Source organism: Protopterus annectens, chromosome 7.part0 (genome assembly GCF_019279795.1).
Source record: "Protopterus annectens isolate FY-2018-M chromosome 7.part0, PAN1.0, whole genome shotgun sequence".
In the NCBI taxonomy this organism is placed as follows: Eukaryota; Metazoa; Chordata; order Ceratodontiformes; family Protopteridae; genus Protopterus; species Protopterus annectens.
The window spans coordinates 947318398-947331190 of record NC_056739.1 but is presented as its reverse complement, the minus strand read 5'-3'; positions in this window follow the sequence as shown (position 1 = coordinate 947331190).

Below are 12793 nucleotides of genomic sequence, written 5' to 3'. Positions count from 1 at the left end.
GGTTGCGCTCTCCAGTCCCTTTATTTTTTTATTCTTTCTCTCTCTGTTTCCTTCTCCTTGCTTCATTTCACTATGAAGGTTGCATTATTTAAATTGCAGTCACTTTCTCCAAGGGGCTTGCACAATTTATGTGTTCATGAATATTCAGATTTGAATGTCTAGTGTATTTATATCATGCTGTTTTCACTTTGAGTCACTTCAGAGGAAACAGCACTAACAGGCTGGTATTCCCACAGTATCTGAGGTAATATTTATTACCAAGGCAATGGCCCATGTGTATTGTGTCACATAAGAAATGACTGAACAGAAGGATGCAAACGTTTTCACATAACAAGAAAAAATCCATACAGATTTTATTTTTTCTAAACAAAGGATACCAAAAATGTCCAAAAAGAAAGTTTTAGACTTTTCTGACTATGTGGGAAATTATGACATACTAAAAGTCTTAATAATTTTCGTCCATTACAGAATAACATTTGACAGAAATTATTTGCAATAGTCTGCATGTACTTTGTGCAAGGGAAAAGCAATAGATTGCTAGAAAACAGAGTACAAAAACAAAATGATTAGTTTTTTCTTCATTGTTTTTGAATGTATATGCACCCCCCACACACACACACACACACACACACACACACACACACACACACACATATGTGTGTGTATATATATATATATATATATATATATATATATATATATATATATATATGGGTCCACTTTGTAATTTCCAAATGCTAAAATCTCGAATTTCAGTATTCCGACCAAAACTCACAAACTCGAAAACACACAACCGCGAAATTCAAAATTCTGTACCCACGCTACACGTACAGTACACACATAAACATACACAAAACTCCCCCTCACAATCAAACAAACTAATCTAAACTGCATATAAGCAGGGGGGCTGTGCCCCCCACCCCCCCTACTTATATACTCAAACTCCGAGATTGCACAAACAGTAACACAAATGAAACTCACAAACACACATCTTACAGTCTCTCAAACACACACATAGCAGTCATAACACACACTTACATACACTAATCCCTAACCAATCTACTTACACACACATGCTTACCAAAATTAAGCCCAAACATCCACAATCTGTACCACCAGAAGCAGAAATTCAAAATATCCGTGCTTCGGTATTTTGAATTTCGCACTTCTGTCGGTTTTGGAAATGTGAGTATTCGGCTTTGTAATTTTTAAATGCTGAAATTCGAGATTTCTGTATTTTGAAATTACTAAGTGGACCCATATATATATATTGCAAGTTGTGTTTTAGACAAACAGGAACTATGTTAAAGAGCATTGTGGAATTCTAACAAGTTGAAATTCAATCATGTAGTGCTGAAGAACTCTACTTCAGTCTACTACTGTTCTACTATACATATATTACACACACACACACACGCACACACACACACACACACACACACACACACACACACACACACACACACACACACACACACACACACACACACACACACACACACACACACACACACACACACATATATATATAAGTACAAATATGACACAGTCATTGTCCATGCTGGTGTGAACGACCTGAGACGTACCTCCCTGGACTACATGAAAAGAGACATAGAGGAGCTCTCTGATTATGTAGCCCAGGCAGGTATGACCCACACCCTGAGCAGTATCCTTCCTTCACCAAGAATGATGCCACAACATAGAGACAAGATGATCAGCTTTAACAATTGGCTTAATTTCTGGTGTCATTCAAAGGGGATCCAGTGTCTGTCTGCCTGGGATGACATGCTTGACAAGCCACGCTGTTTCGCAAGGGACGGCTTGCACCTGTCACCCCTGGGATTCCGGATATTGGCTAAGGCTCTTGCCACCCCCATAGTGCCTTTTTTAGGCAAGGCTCAAATTCTAAACCTACCACCCTAGAAAACAAAAATGGGAAGAAACTAAGGGTAATGCTGCTCAATGCCAGAAGTCTAAATCTCAAAATGCACGCACTCGAGGCCCTTCTCAGTATGGAGAACATCGATGTCTGTGCTGTAACTGAAACCTGGTTCAAGGCTCCTGAGAGCACCCCGGCACTATCAGGTTTTACCTCATATCATGCGTTCCGACCCCAAAACCCGGACCACACCACAAAAGGAGGGGGTGTATCCATATTCATCAAGGATACCCACACCTCCAGGTTAGTGGCAATGCACGAAGCATTGGAAACCATCCAGGTGCAATTAACCATAGGCAAAACTGCTCTACAATTTGTAGCATGCTACAGGCCACCCTCTCAAACTCAGGAACCCCACACAGCCTTCCTGAAGACACTGGAGGGTATAAATGTATCTCCAAACACCATTATATTGGGTGACTTCAACTACCCGAATATAGTCTGGGAACATTACTCAAGCCCCAACTTTTTAGCCCAAAGGTTCCTGGAGTTCATAAATTCAAATGCCATGTAACAACTAGTCACCGTTCCCACAAGAGGAGAAAATATACTAGATCTCATCATCACAAACATGGGGACAAAATGCTCCACACCGGAAGTATATCCCTCATTAGTGAGATCAGATCATAAACTAATCTCACTGGAAATTCACATCCCGCCCCCACCCCAAACAAAAAAGACCACAGTGAAGAACTTCTCTAAAGCAAACTTCACACTACTCAAGACTGGTGTGGTATCCTTCAAGGCCCCCGAGCCAGTGGAAACCACAACCCAAGCTGCGGAAGCCCTTACAAATGCCTTCTACGAACACCTCCAGGACTGTATGGATCAGGCAATCCCTAATAAAACCAAGACACTTTCCACCAAGGGCAAACGTCCAGTCTGGTGGACCCCAGCCATAAACAAACTTTACAATAAGAGGAGAAAGCTGTTACATGATAGAGCAAAATCCATAAAAGAGAAGACACCCTTGATCATTATTAGTAAAAAAATACGAGCACTCATAAAATCATCCAAGGCCAACTTTGAGAGAAAAATTGCCATAGATTCAAAAGACAATCATAAGGCCTTCTTCAGCTATGTTAGAAACCTGGGTGGAATCTCCCAGATATGCTCAGAATTAATCCAAAATGATACAAAAATCACTGAACCCACAGACATTGCCAACATACTGGCGGACAGGTTCAGTGCAAACTTCATCCCCCTCTCCGCCCCAAAAGGAGAGATAACTATCCCAGCAGAGTGTAGCCTCCCAGACATCTCAAATGCGCAGGTAAAAGCTGCTCTCTCTAAAGCTAAAAACAAAGAATCAATGGGACCGGATGGTGTCCCCGGCTGTGTGCTACACGAACTCAATGAGGAACTAAACCCGCACATAAGGCAGCTGTTTAATCTTAGCCTTACCACAGGATACGTGCCCAAGGAGTGGCATACGGCAACTGTGGTCCCACTTCACAAAGGCGGTGCCTCTACGGACCCTGGTAATTACCGCCCCATAAGCTTAACAAGCCTGGTCTGCAAAGCTATGGAGAGGATCATAATGGAACTCATAAACAAAGACATAGGGGACTTGCAGACATTGGACCTGACCCAGTTTGGCTTTGTCAAGGGCAGATCATGCCTTTTGAACTTGGTCAACTTCTTCGAAACAGTCACCAAGGCCATTGATGAGGGAAAGGCAGTCCATACAGCCTACCTTGACCTTGCAAAAGCTTTCGACACAATACCCCACTCAGGTATTATAGAGAAACTTACCAGCTTAAATGTAAACCCATATGTCACAAGATGGGTTGCAAACTGGCTAAAGGACAGAGCCCACAGGGTCAGAGTTGCTGGCACCATGTCAGACTCCAAGCCGGTCACAAGTGGTGTCCCACAGGGCTCAGTCCTTGGCCCCCTGTTGTTTGGCATCTACTTCTCAGAAGTACAGGCAAACATAGGAGGACTATGGCTGACAAAGTTTGCAGATGACTGCAAACTGGGCGCCGTAGTAGAAAGTACATCGGACACAGATATCCTTCAGAGGGGTCTCACGGAAACTGATAGCTGGTGCCAGAGCCATGGCCTGAAGTTAAATGCCAAAAATGTATAGTCATACCCTTCGGGAAAAACAAGGTAACCCCAAGCTACCATATAGGTGGCAATCCACTAAGCACAGAAGAGGTTATCAGGGACCTGGGGACCCAGGTTGACAGTGGCCTTTCTTTTGACACTCACATTGCTAAAGTGGTTAGAAAGACCTTCTACATTGCCCACCTGATCATGAAGGGATTCACATCCAGATCAAGTGAGGTCATTGTTCCCCTGTACTCTTCACTTATCAGACCAATGATCGAGTACAATGCCCCATTCGGGATGTATCTCACCCGACACCTGCAGCAATTAGAGAGACCCCAAAAGTTCCTCACCAAAAGGATAAAGGGATTCCAAAATCTGTCATATGCTGCCAGACTGAAGAAACTCCAGCTCTATTCAGTCGCATACCGTCTGCTCAGAGGTGACCTGTGCCTGACATACAAGGCCATGTCCAACCCGGAATTAATGGACATGCTCCACCTCAAAAAATCCAAATCTACCAGATCCACTAGAGCAAGCGACTTAAACCTTAGCACGGATATAAATAAGACATGCTGGAGGGATAGATTTGTCACTCAGAGACTCCCTATGCTGTGGAATAAAATCCCGATCCATGTGAGGCAGAGCACCTCGCTGGCTCTTTTCAAGAGAAATCTTGACCGGTGGATGGGAGATCATAGGTTTACCCCGGGAATCATCTCTGTGTCACTGCTGGACAGAGGCACAACAAACTAATGGGCACAATATTTTTTAACATGAGGGGTGGCGTAAGCCACAAAACTTTGGGCTAGGCTTATAAATGCCTTAGGGCAGATAGCCTAGTATAAACCTATGAACCTATGAACCTATATATATATATATATATATATATATATATATATATACATTTTTTTTCAGACAGTTCCTATAATGCATAAGGGTGGAAGAGAAGCCTTAAGTTTTGTTTCATTTTATTTCTTCTTTAAAACCTTTTTCTGCATGGCATACATGTCTGCACCAAGACAATTTAATCCAGCATGCAGCAACCAAAAACTACCAATGTAAATCAACCTGTGAGCAAAGCACCAAAAGGCAAGGATGGAAAAATTAGACATTCACAATTTATTAAAATAAAGCCAAGAATATATAATTAAGCACTTTTACATACAAGACTTCTACAGAATTTCTTGATTAACATTCCCATGCCAAATTTAAACACTCCCTACAACGCTCATATGACTCTACTGTCCCAATCACAAACCTCAAAGTTTGATGTCTGGACATCAAACTGACACAGCAAAATGTAGGATGCTGCTATGCAAATGTGCTGCGATTTTATTGAAATTTGCATACTATTTCCAGCAGTACATTTAACAAAAGTGATATACTGTATATTTTAATTCATTCCTGAGATCCCAGAAGGCTAGTTTGTTTAAATAATAGTATATTAGAGCTCAAACAAAGAAGCAGTCCTAAGATGCAGCTTATCAATTGGGTGCACATTGATCTGTTTCCGAGATTTGTATTGATTTTTTTTTTGTCCTGCGTGTTCTGCAAATTCTCATGGTTATTCTCTACTACTTAAATATGGATATCTCTCTGTTCAGGTAAGCAAATCTAAAGCTTCTTTATCAAGAGCATCAGTGGAGGTTATAATCTTGTTTACTTTAATGATTTCTTTCATTGAGTCTAACATTATGCACATTGACTTACGAGGCCTGTTTGTGTTTAACACAGATCACTTAGGTAGTTTTTTTTTTTTTCTCCTACAACATGACACAGAGAAAATAGGCTGATCAGCATGGCCTGTATAAAATTTAGCTCACTGAGGTAGTTATGTTCAAAACTGGGCATGGATAAAGCATGTTGTGAGACAATGGGCTGCACTTTCCAATATTTTATAAATATTACAGCTGGAAGAGGGTTAGTGTCATTCAAACGTCCCACTGCTGTTGGAAATTACTAAAACTGCAGTCAGTGCTTTAGTTATGAAACCACATTAAATGCATTTATAGTATGCCATAGTCAGTGTTTTCTTTCCACTTTGTTCCAACGTAATATTTCTAGACTGAGTTTAAACTAATATTTTTATTAGACTTGATATCAGTTTTCACTGTAGTTTATGTATCCAGACTTTTTAATTTTAAGTAATGTAACACAGAGTGATAATGATATTAGTTTGCATTATAGATTATAATGTTGTTTGTCTTTCATATAACTGCATGCTCAATTAAATGGCTGATGTTGTGGATTCCTGTTTGCAAGGCCCTTTTTCTCCACATTTCCTGTCTCCATTTTTAACCTTTCCACATTTCCTTTTTCCATAATAAATGTTATGCTCCCGGCCCCAAATGTTTGATTTTTGCATTGTATTCCTGTTTTTCTCATTTGTAATAATTGTATGATACTTTACTTTCTGAGTAACTGTCAATGATATTTCTAGCTAGTTAGTTGTCAAACTCACAGTCTGTATGCAGATGTTGTCAAACCATTTTCTTCAGAGGTTTCCTACAGTAAAATATTTGTTACCTTACCTGATGATGCACATTATTGTATCTTCTAGATTTGTTTGTAGATTGTAACATACAATGTTTATTGCCTGCTTTTTGCAGATACATTCCCTCTTCTTCTGGAATTAACTGGTAAATAAAAGTTTACTATGTTGTGCTTATCTCATTGTAACATGGAATATGATAACATCTCAGCTCCTCTGTCTATAATACTTGAAGATAAAGTAAAACTTCTGGAAGTGCTGTCATGTTGATAATTCAAAGATGAACGCAGACTTCAGTTAAGAAAAATATATTCACAGTTTTGTATTTTGATTTATTTCTTTGATTATTCGTTTGATTGCTTGTTTTAATACAGCTAAAACGTCAAGACTGTGAAAAATAAAACAGGCAAAAAAGCTTTACCGATTATTTAAAGTTGATAGCCTCCAAAATATATATCCCTTGCCAAGAAAGAGAATAGCAAAGCATATTACTTTGGATAGTGTTGTTAATAAGACCCTTCTGTAGTTCTAATGGAGCCATTGTAAATGACAGCTTTGTTTTTTTCTCCTTTTTATGAACCTGTTTATGTTGGCCTACAGTTTTAAAATCACTATCTTACAAATATATATACTCATACGACTATCCTTTTATTATTCCTACTTTGCTTCTATTGTGTCCTTCAATTATGCTGGTGAGGACATATTGAAAATGGCCCACAACAGCCCAGAACATTCTCTGCAGTCATACGTTTATGTCAAAATCAATTAACGCTAACTTACTTTACAGATCAACACTACATTGTTATTGCAATGCTCAAAAATTGGCAAAAGAGACTACTAAAATAGTAATTATATAATTGCGCAACGTTTGCATATTTTATGATCCTGTTACCTTTGAAAACTCCCCGTCTGGTGCATTTTGTGGCCACCTGGGTCTTGAATACACTATATGAGAAACGTCATGTCACATACACAAGAAGTACTTACCTGTGAACCTATAATTAAAGCACCAAAGGGGAGCTTGGCTAGGTTTAAAATAGCTCCCCCAAGGGCAGCTAGCCTAGTACTTACCTAGAAACCTATGAAGAACCAGGAAAGGCATGATGAGAACACATCGAGATGCAAGGAACCTTTTCAAAGAAATTTCATAATTCCAGATTTGGATGTCCAATAATCAACAGCAGGGGTTAGCTTAACTGTATGAAAATAATCTTGCATAAGCCTGTTAGAACAAAATCAGAATTTGTTTTTTTCTAGGATATGCTACCTAGAGGAAGCATTGCAATTGGAAAGAAAATGGTGTGTTGTCATAAACATCCAAGGCCACATCAGTTTTCACTTAACAAAAAATTAACACACTTGAATATCTGGAAGAGAAAGACCTTGACAATATCTACACAAATTAATGAACAAAATTACATTAAAGTGGCATGTATCTATGTTAAACCAGACTGGGATTCTGCATTAGCACTTGGTACAATCAGTTGTTTTGTCTCAGCTGATGAACTCGTAATCCTGGGTGAACATAATACTTACTTTGATCCCAGAAACCAACATGACACCATCACTTACTGTATTTCCTGGGGTTTATCAAGGAACAAATGATAAATAATAATATGCAACAAAAACAAAAAACAAGGCAGTAGAAGCAGCAATACGACCACATACACAGATCCAACACAATTTATTTCCTTCTCTGGCGCCTCGGCTTACGCCTTCTAGGAGAATGAATATTCCAATCAATTACAAATTATTTATACCATTCAACAGTCTTAATTACAAAAGCTAATAGAACAATTACACAATCAAACAATCAATTAATTTACAATAAATGTCATTCATAAAAATACTCTCCAATTGCATTCTACGTTAATACCCATAGGTGTCAGTGTGTTATATTTCAATATAAAAACTGCCTCCTTGTATAGCAGCTTTTGTTTAATTAAATTATCATCAATATTATAAACTATTACCTGTTCCAAAATTGTTGCCAGTAAGCCTTCAGGTGAACTATTATGATAGTTTTTAAAGTGTACTGCTAAGGGACTTTCTAATTTTTTATTTTTTATATCTCTTATATGTTCTTGAAGTCGGACCTTGAAGGCCCTTTTACTTTCCCCTATATAAAACAGTCCACATGGACAAATGATAAATTCCTAAATGAATTCCTTACAAAAAATCATGTTCTCTTTTTTTATTTTAGTGAGAGCATTAAAAATCACATTTTAAATATTTAGTTAAGCAAGAATGTCCTTCAGAGTAAGGAATGCCTATATTGTTGTAAGCTTAAAAGATGATATTTTTACCTCATATTATTCCTTGATGCTACTCATTTTTATGTTATAGAAACTGTATTATTCATTTCTGACCTTACATAAAATGTCAGACTCACCACAACTTCCAGTATGGCACCTAGTTTAATAGCATGGATATCCTGCATGTCCATGTGGAGAAAGGTTAAAGGAGTCATGTAAAAAAAATAAATAAATAAAACCCTGAATCATTTGTTGCTAATCCTTGTTGTAAGGTGGGTTGGAGAGTCAGGTGAATGCTTACTAAGAACAAAAGTGTAAAGGCATTAAAATCTAGGAAAACAATAATAAAAGATATGTTAAATGCCTCACGATGGAAGTGTCAGAGGAGCTTTTTCCTGCTAAATTGGAACAAAGTCTATATCATAAGTATTCTAAAGAAATAAATATTAGCATGTCTTTAATCCAATAACAAAAGGCTGGATACAGTAAATGAGGTTTTGAGCTCATCTTCAGAAGGAAAAATGAAAGGAGGAATGGCTAAATGAGAAGCCTGCAGAAAGTGGTTACTGCTAAGTAAGTGGTGTTGGAAGGCAGACAGTGAAAACTAAATCTGTGCTTCAGTGGGGTCAATGAGAATAATAGAGGGAATGGTGCATAGACAATTTATTTAGCAACAATTAAATGTCTGAACAGAGACAGTGCATCAGGTCAATACTCATATGAATAACAGGAAGAAAATGCCACCTTAGATCAGACTGAAATTTTAAAGCTATACTCTGCAGGAGGAGTATCCTGGATAATTTATGGCAAAGGGGGAAGACTCTGATGCTGAGGTCAGCAGGAATTGTTGCTAAAAATGATGATTCAGTGCAGATCAGAGTAGGTAAATTCATCCCTACTATGTGGAGATGTCAAGAGGGTGGCACAGTTGTGCATTTCTTTGATTGTCGCTTCACAGCAAGAGGTTATCTGGTTTGATTCTTGTTTGGTACCGTCTGTGTAGAATCTAAATATCCCCCCTGTGTTCCTGTTGTTTTCTCCTGATGCTCCAGTTTCTTTCCACACTCCAAAGATATGCAGTAGGCAGACTGGATACTCTAAATTGTTATTAGTTCTGAGCATGGATGTGTGAGAGTGGTATGGAAGAATAACCATGGGAGGGCTAGCAACCCGGCAGTGTGAGCCTTTGCTCTAGGTGGTTTCCATTGTTAAAGCCACTGTTATTGTAACACCTGACCCAATGTGGAAAATGGGAAAAGTGGGTTATAGATGGACAGCTATGAAGATGTCAAGAACTATGCCTGAAATTCAAAATGGCCTTCCATAAGCAACATTATTTGTATGTATCAGGTAGCAACACTTTCTTGGACCCAGAGCAAGGCACTGTAAGAGATCCATAAGTACCATGAGGCAGGAACTTACAGAAGACTCCTAAATGACAGCAGGAGTAGGAGAGGGAAGCAAATAAATTGTCAGAAAATCAAACCCAGGAGAGCATGGCTATCAAAACCATTCCATCATTTCCAAAGGGGAATGGAGGAATGAGCAACAGCCAGCAAGAAAGGTAATACAGAAGTATAACTCATAGCTGTACTGCCAAATCTGGGGAAGTCTATGATGGACCAAGACTCAAACCAAATACTGGCACCTGTTGGTGTTGCAGAGGTGATCTGAACTGAATGCTGGCTCATGTGGTTAGCAGGTATAAATGTCAGACAGATGTTGAGACTAGTGCATGAAGGTAGACTACTAGAAATAGGACTAGGACCCACAAGTGGATATCCACCACACCAGCAGAACTGTAATACATAAGTCCTGCTGGGATGTTTTTCCGAGATAATGGTTTATTTTCAGGTAAAAATGTTTTCATGGACAACACGGTGAGGCATTGTTTTAAAAATGTGAAAAAAAACTGTTTCAGAAAAGGGGATAAAAATGAATAAAAGTGTGTGTGTGTGGGGGGGCTAAAATACAACTGCCTAGCAACAACTGTGAGCAGGAAAAGAAGCTAAGGGGTAGAATCATGATTCAACTTGAAGGGTGCAAAATGTTTTTTGTTTGGTTGTTGCTGAGAGATATTGTCAAGTAACTGTGGAAATGTGGATATATTGTTGTGCCTAGGGAATTGTAAATAAGTAAAATTAGATGTGAGGAACAGTATAGGCATTGAGGTCAATGTAATATTTAAGTGAGTTCCATTTAATAAGTATTAATTAGAAAATTCTTGGATATCCAAGCAAACAAACATTATAGCAAGGCTAAGAGACAACAGAAGGTGTTAGTGAGTTAGCTACTGTTTAGCCTTGCAGTGTTGGGGACAGGAGACTTATCAGCATCTTACTGTGTGACTCTGTCTCACAATGTATATAAGTATTTTAGACCACAAAATAAATGATGGATGCACCTATGGAGGAAGCAGTATATTTAATCTCAGTGTAAATATTTATGTATGTTTGAGTGTGTTTAAATACTTCTATGTATTTTTACATTAAGATTACTCAAAGTGTTCTTTTGTTATGGTTGTTTGAGTTGACCTGGGTTTGTTAAAGTGGGAAAAATGAGCATTCTCAGAATGAAATTCTTAAAGACAGAAATATGAAACAAAAGTAGGTGTGCAGCCAACGAAGTGTTTGCAAATACTGAATGGGGAGAGATCGTCCTAAGATGGTTAGGGTAAAGTATAGAATTACCTAGAAAAGTGGTTTGAAGAGTGGATTGTAACCTGAATCCAGTCCTTGACACAGTGAATGCTAGCTAGCGAAAGGAGATGGTTCTAAAAATAATGACATGGGATGCTAATTTCCTGACAAATTCATTGAAGCAGGACAGAATATTAAATAATGTAAGTCAATCTGTGACAAATGTTAGTCTTGTTGTAGGAGATACATCTATCCAAAGATGAATATCAACATTTTATTAAAAAAGGATTCAAGGAAGGACACCACTCACAAACAGAGATCGAAAGGAAATGAGAGTAATAATTTCATTTTCTAGAAAATTGCCTTCATTGATTGAAAAAGAAATAGTGGACCCACCAAGCAAATATGTTATAGTGAGAAGAGATTGGGAATGTAAGACAATAATGATAATATTAATATATGTGCCTCAAAGATTCAATTTTACAGAGATTAAACATATGCAAGCAGAGACTATTTCATTCCACCAAGGTGTTTTAATAATCAGGTGAGAATAGAGTGTAATAATTGAAGTTTGGGATGTTTCAGGTAGACCAAGAAGAATAAAGGTGTAACCACGGGACTGGTTCTGGTAAAAAAAAGTTTTTAAGCTGTTTGGAGTTGTGACTGTAGTCATAGGCTACAACTTCCAGTAGACCTATTTCTCATCAAGTTCTAGAAATAATACTAGCATAGATAGGATGTATATGTCAGCAGAGCACTTGCATATAGTTGGGCATGTAGAAACCGACCCATTAACCAAGGCTGATCACACACTATTTGTACAGGGGAGTGAACAAATTCCATACACTAAGGGGAATAGGCAATGGACCTTTCTCCTCAATCTTTTAGGACATTTGTCCCCATTAAGATTGGAATTTGGATTGCATAAAGAGCATGGTGTGTGAGTTATAAAGTAAGTTAAATGATCTAGTGGAGAATTTGGAAAATTTTAAAAAATATAAATTAAAAGTGCATTTAAAGGAAAGGAGGATATAGGAGCGCTACAAAGCTTAGAACAAGAGCAGATTAAGAATTGTAGGGAAATTGTCAAAGTGTGCTTAAGAGTAGACTGAGGAACAGAAAGAATAGGAGGAAGCAAGATGATGATTAAATAATTACTTGGACAACTTACCAATGACCACACTTAAGCAGATATATTTTGACAAAGAGTCTGAAGGAAAAGAAATGGATAACAAGAAAGAGCAGGTACCAGAAAGTTAGAAAGGATGGTGTTGAAGTTGCTAAATCATCATGCCAGGAAAATAGTCAGGGACTCAGGGGGGATCCTAGAGGTATTTTAAAGATGTTATGTGGAGTTTTATGAGGACAGTGAGTTAAAATTAGCTCAGAAGCAAAATATATGTGCATGCCT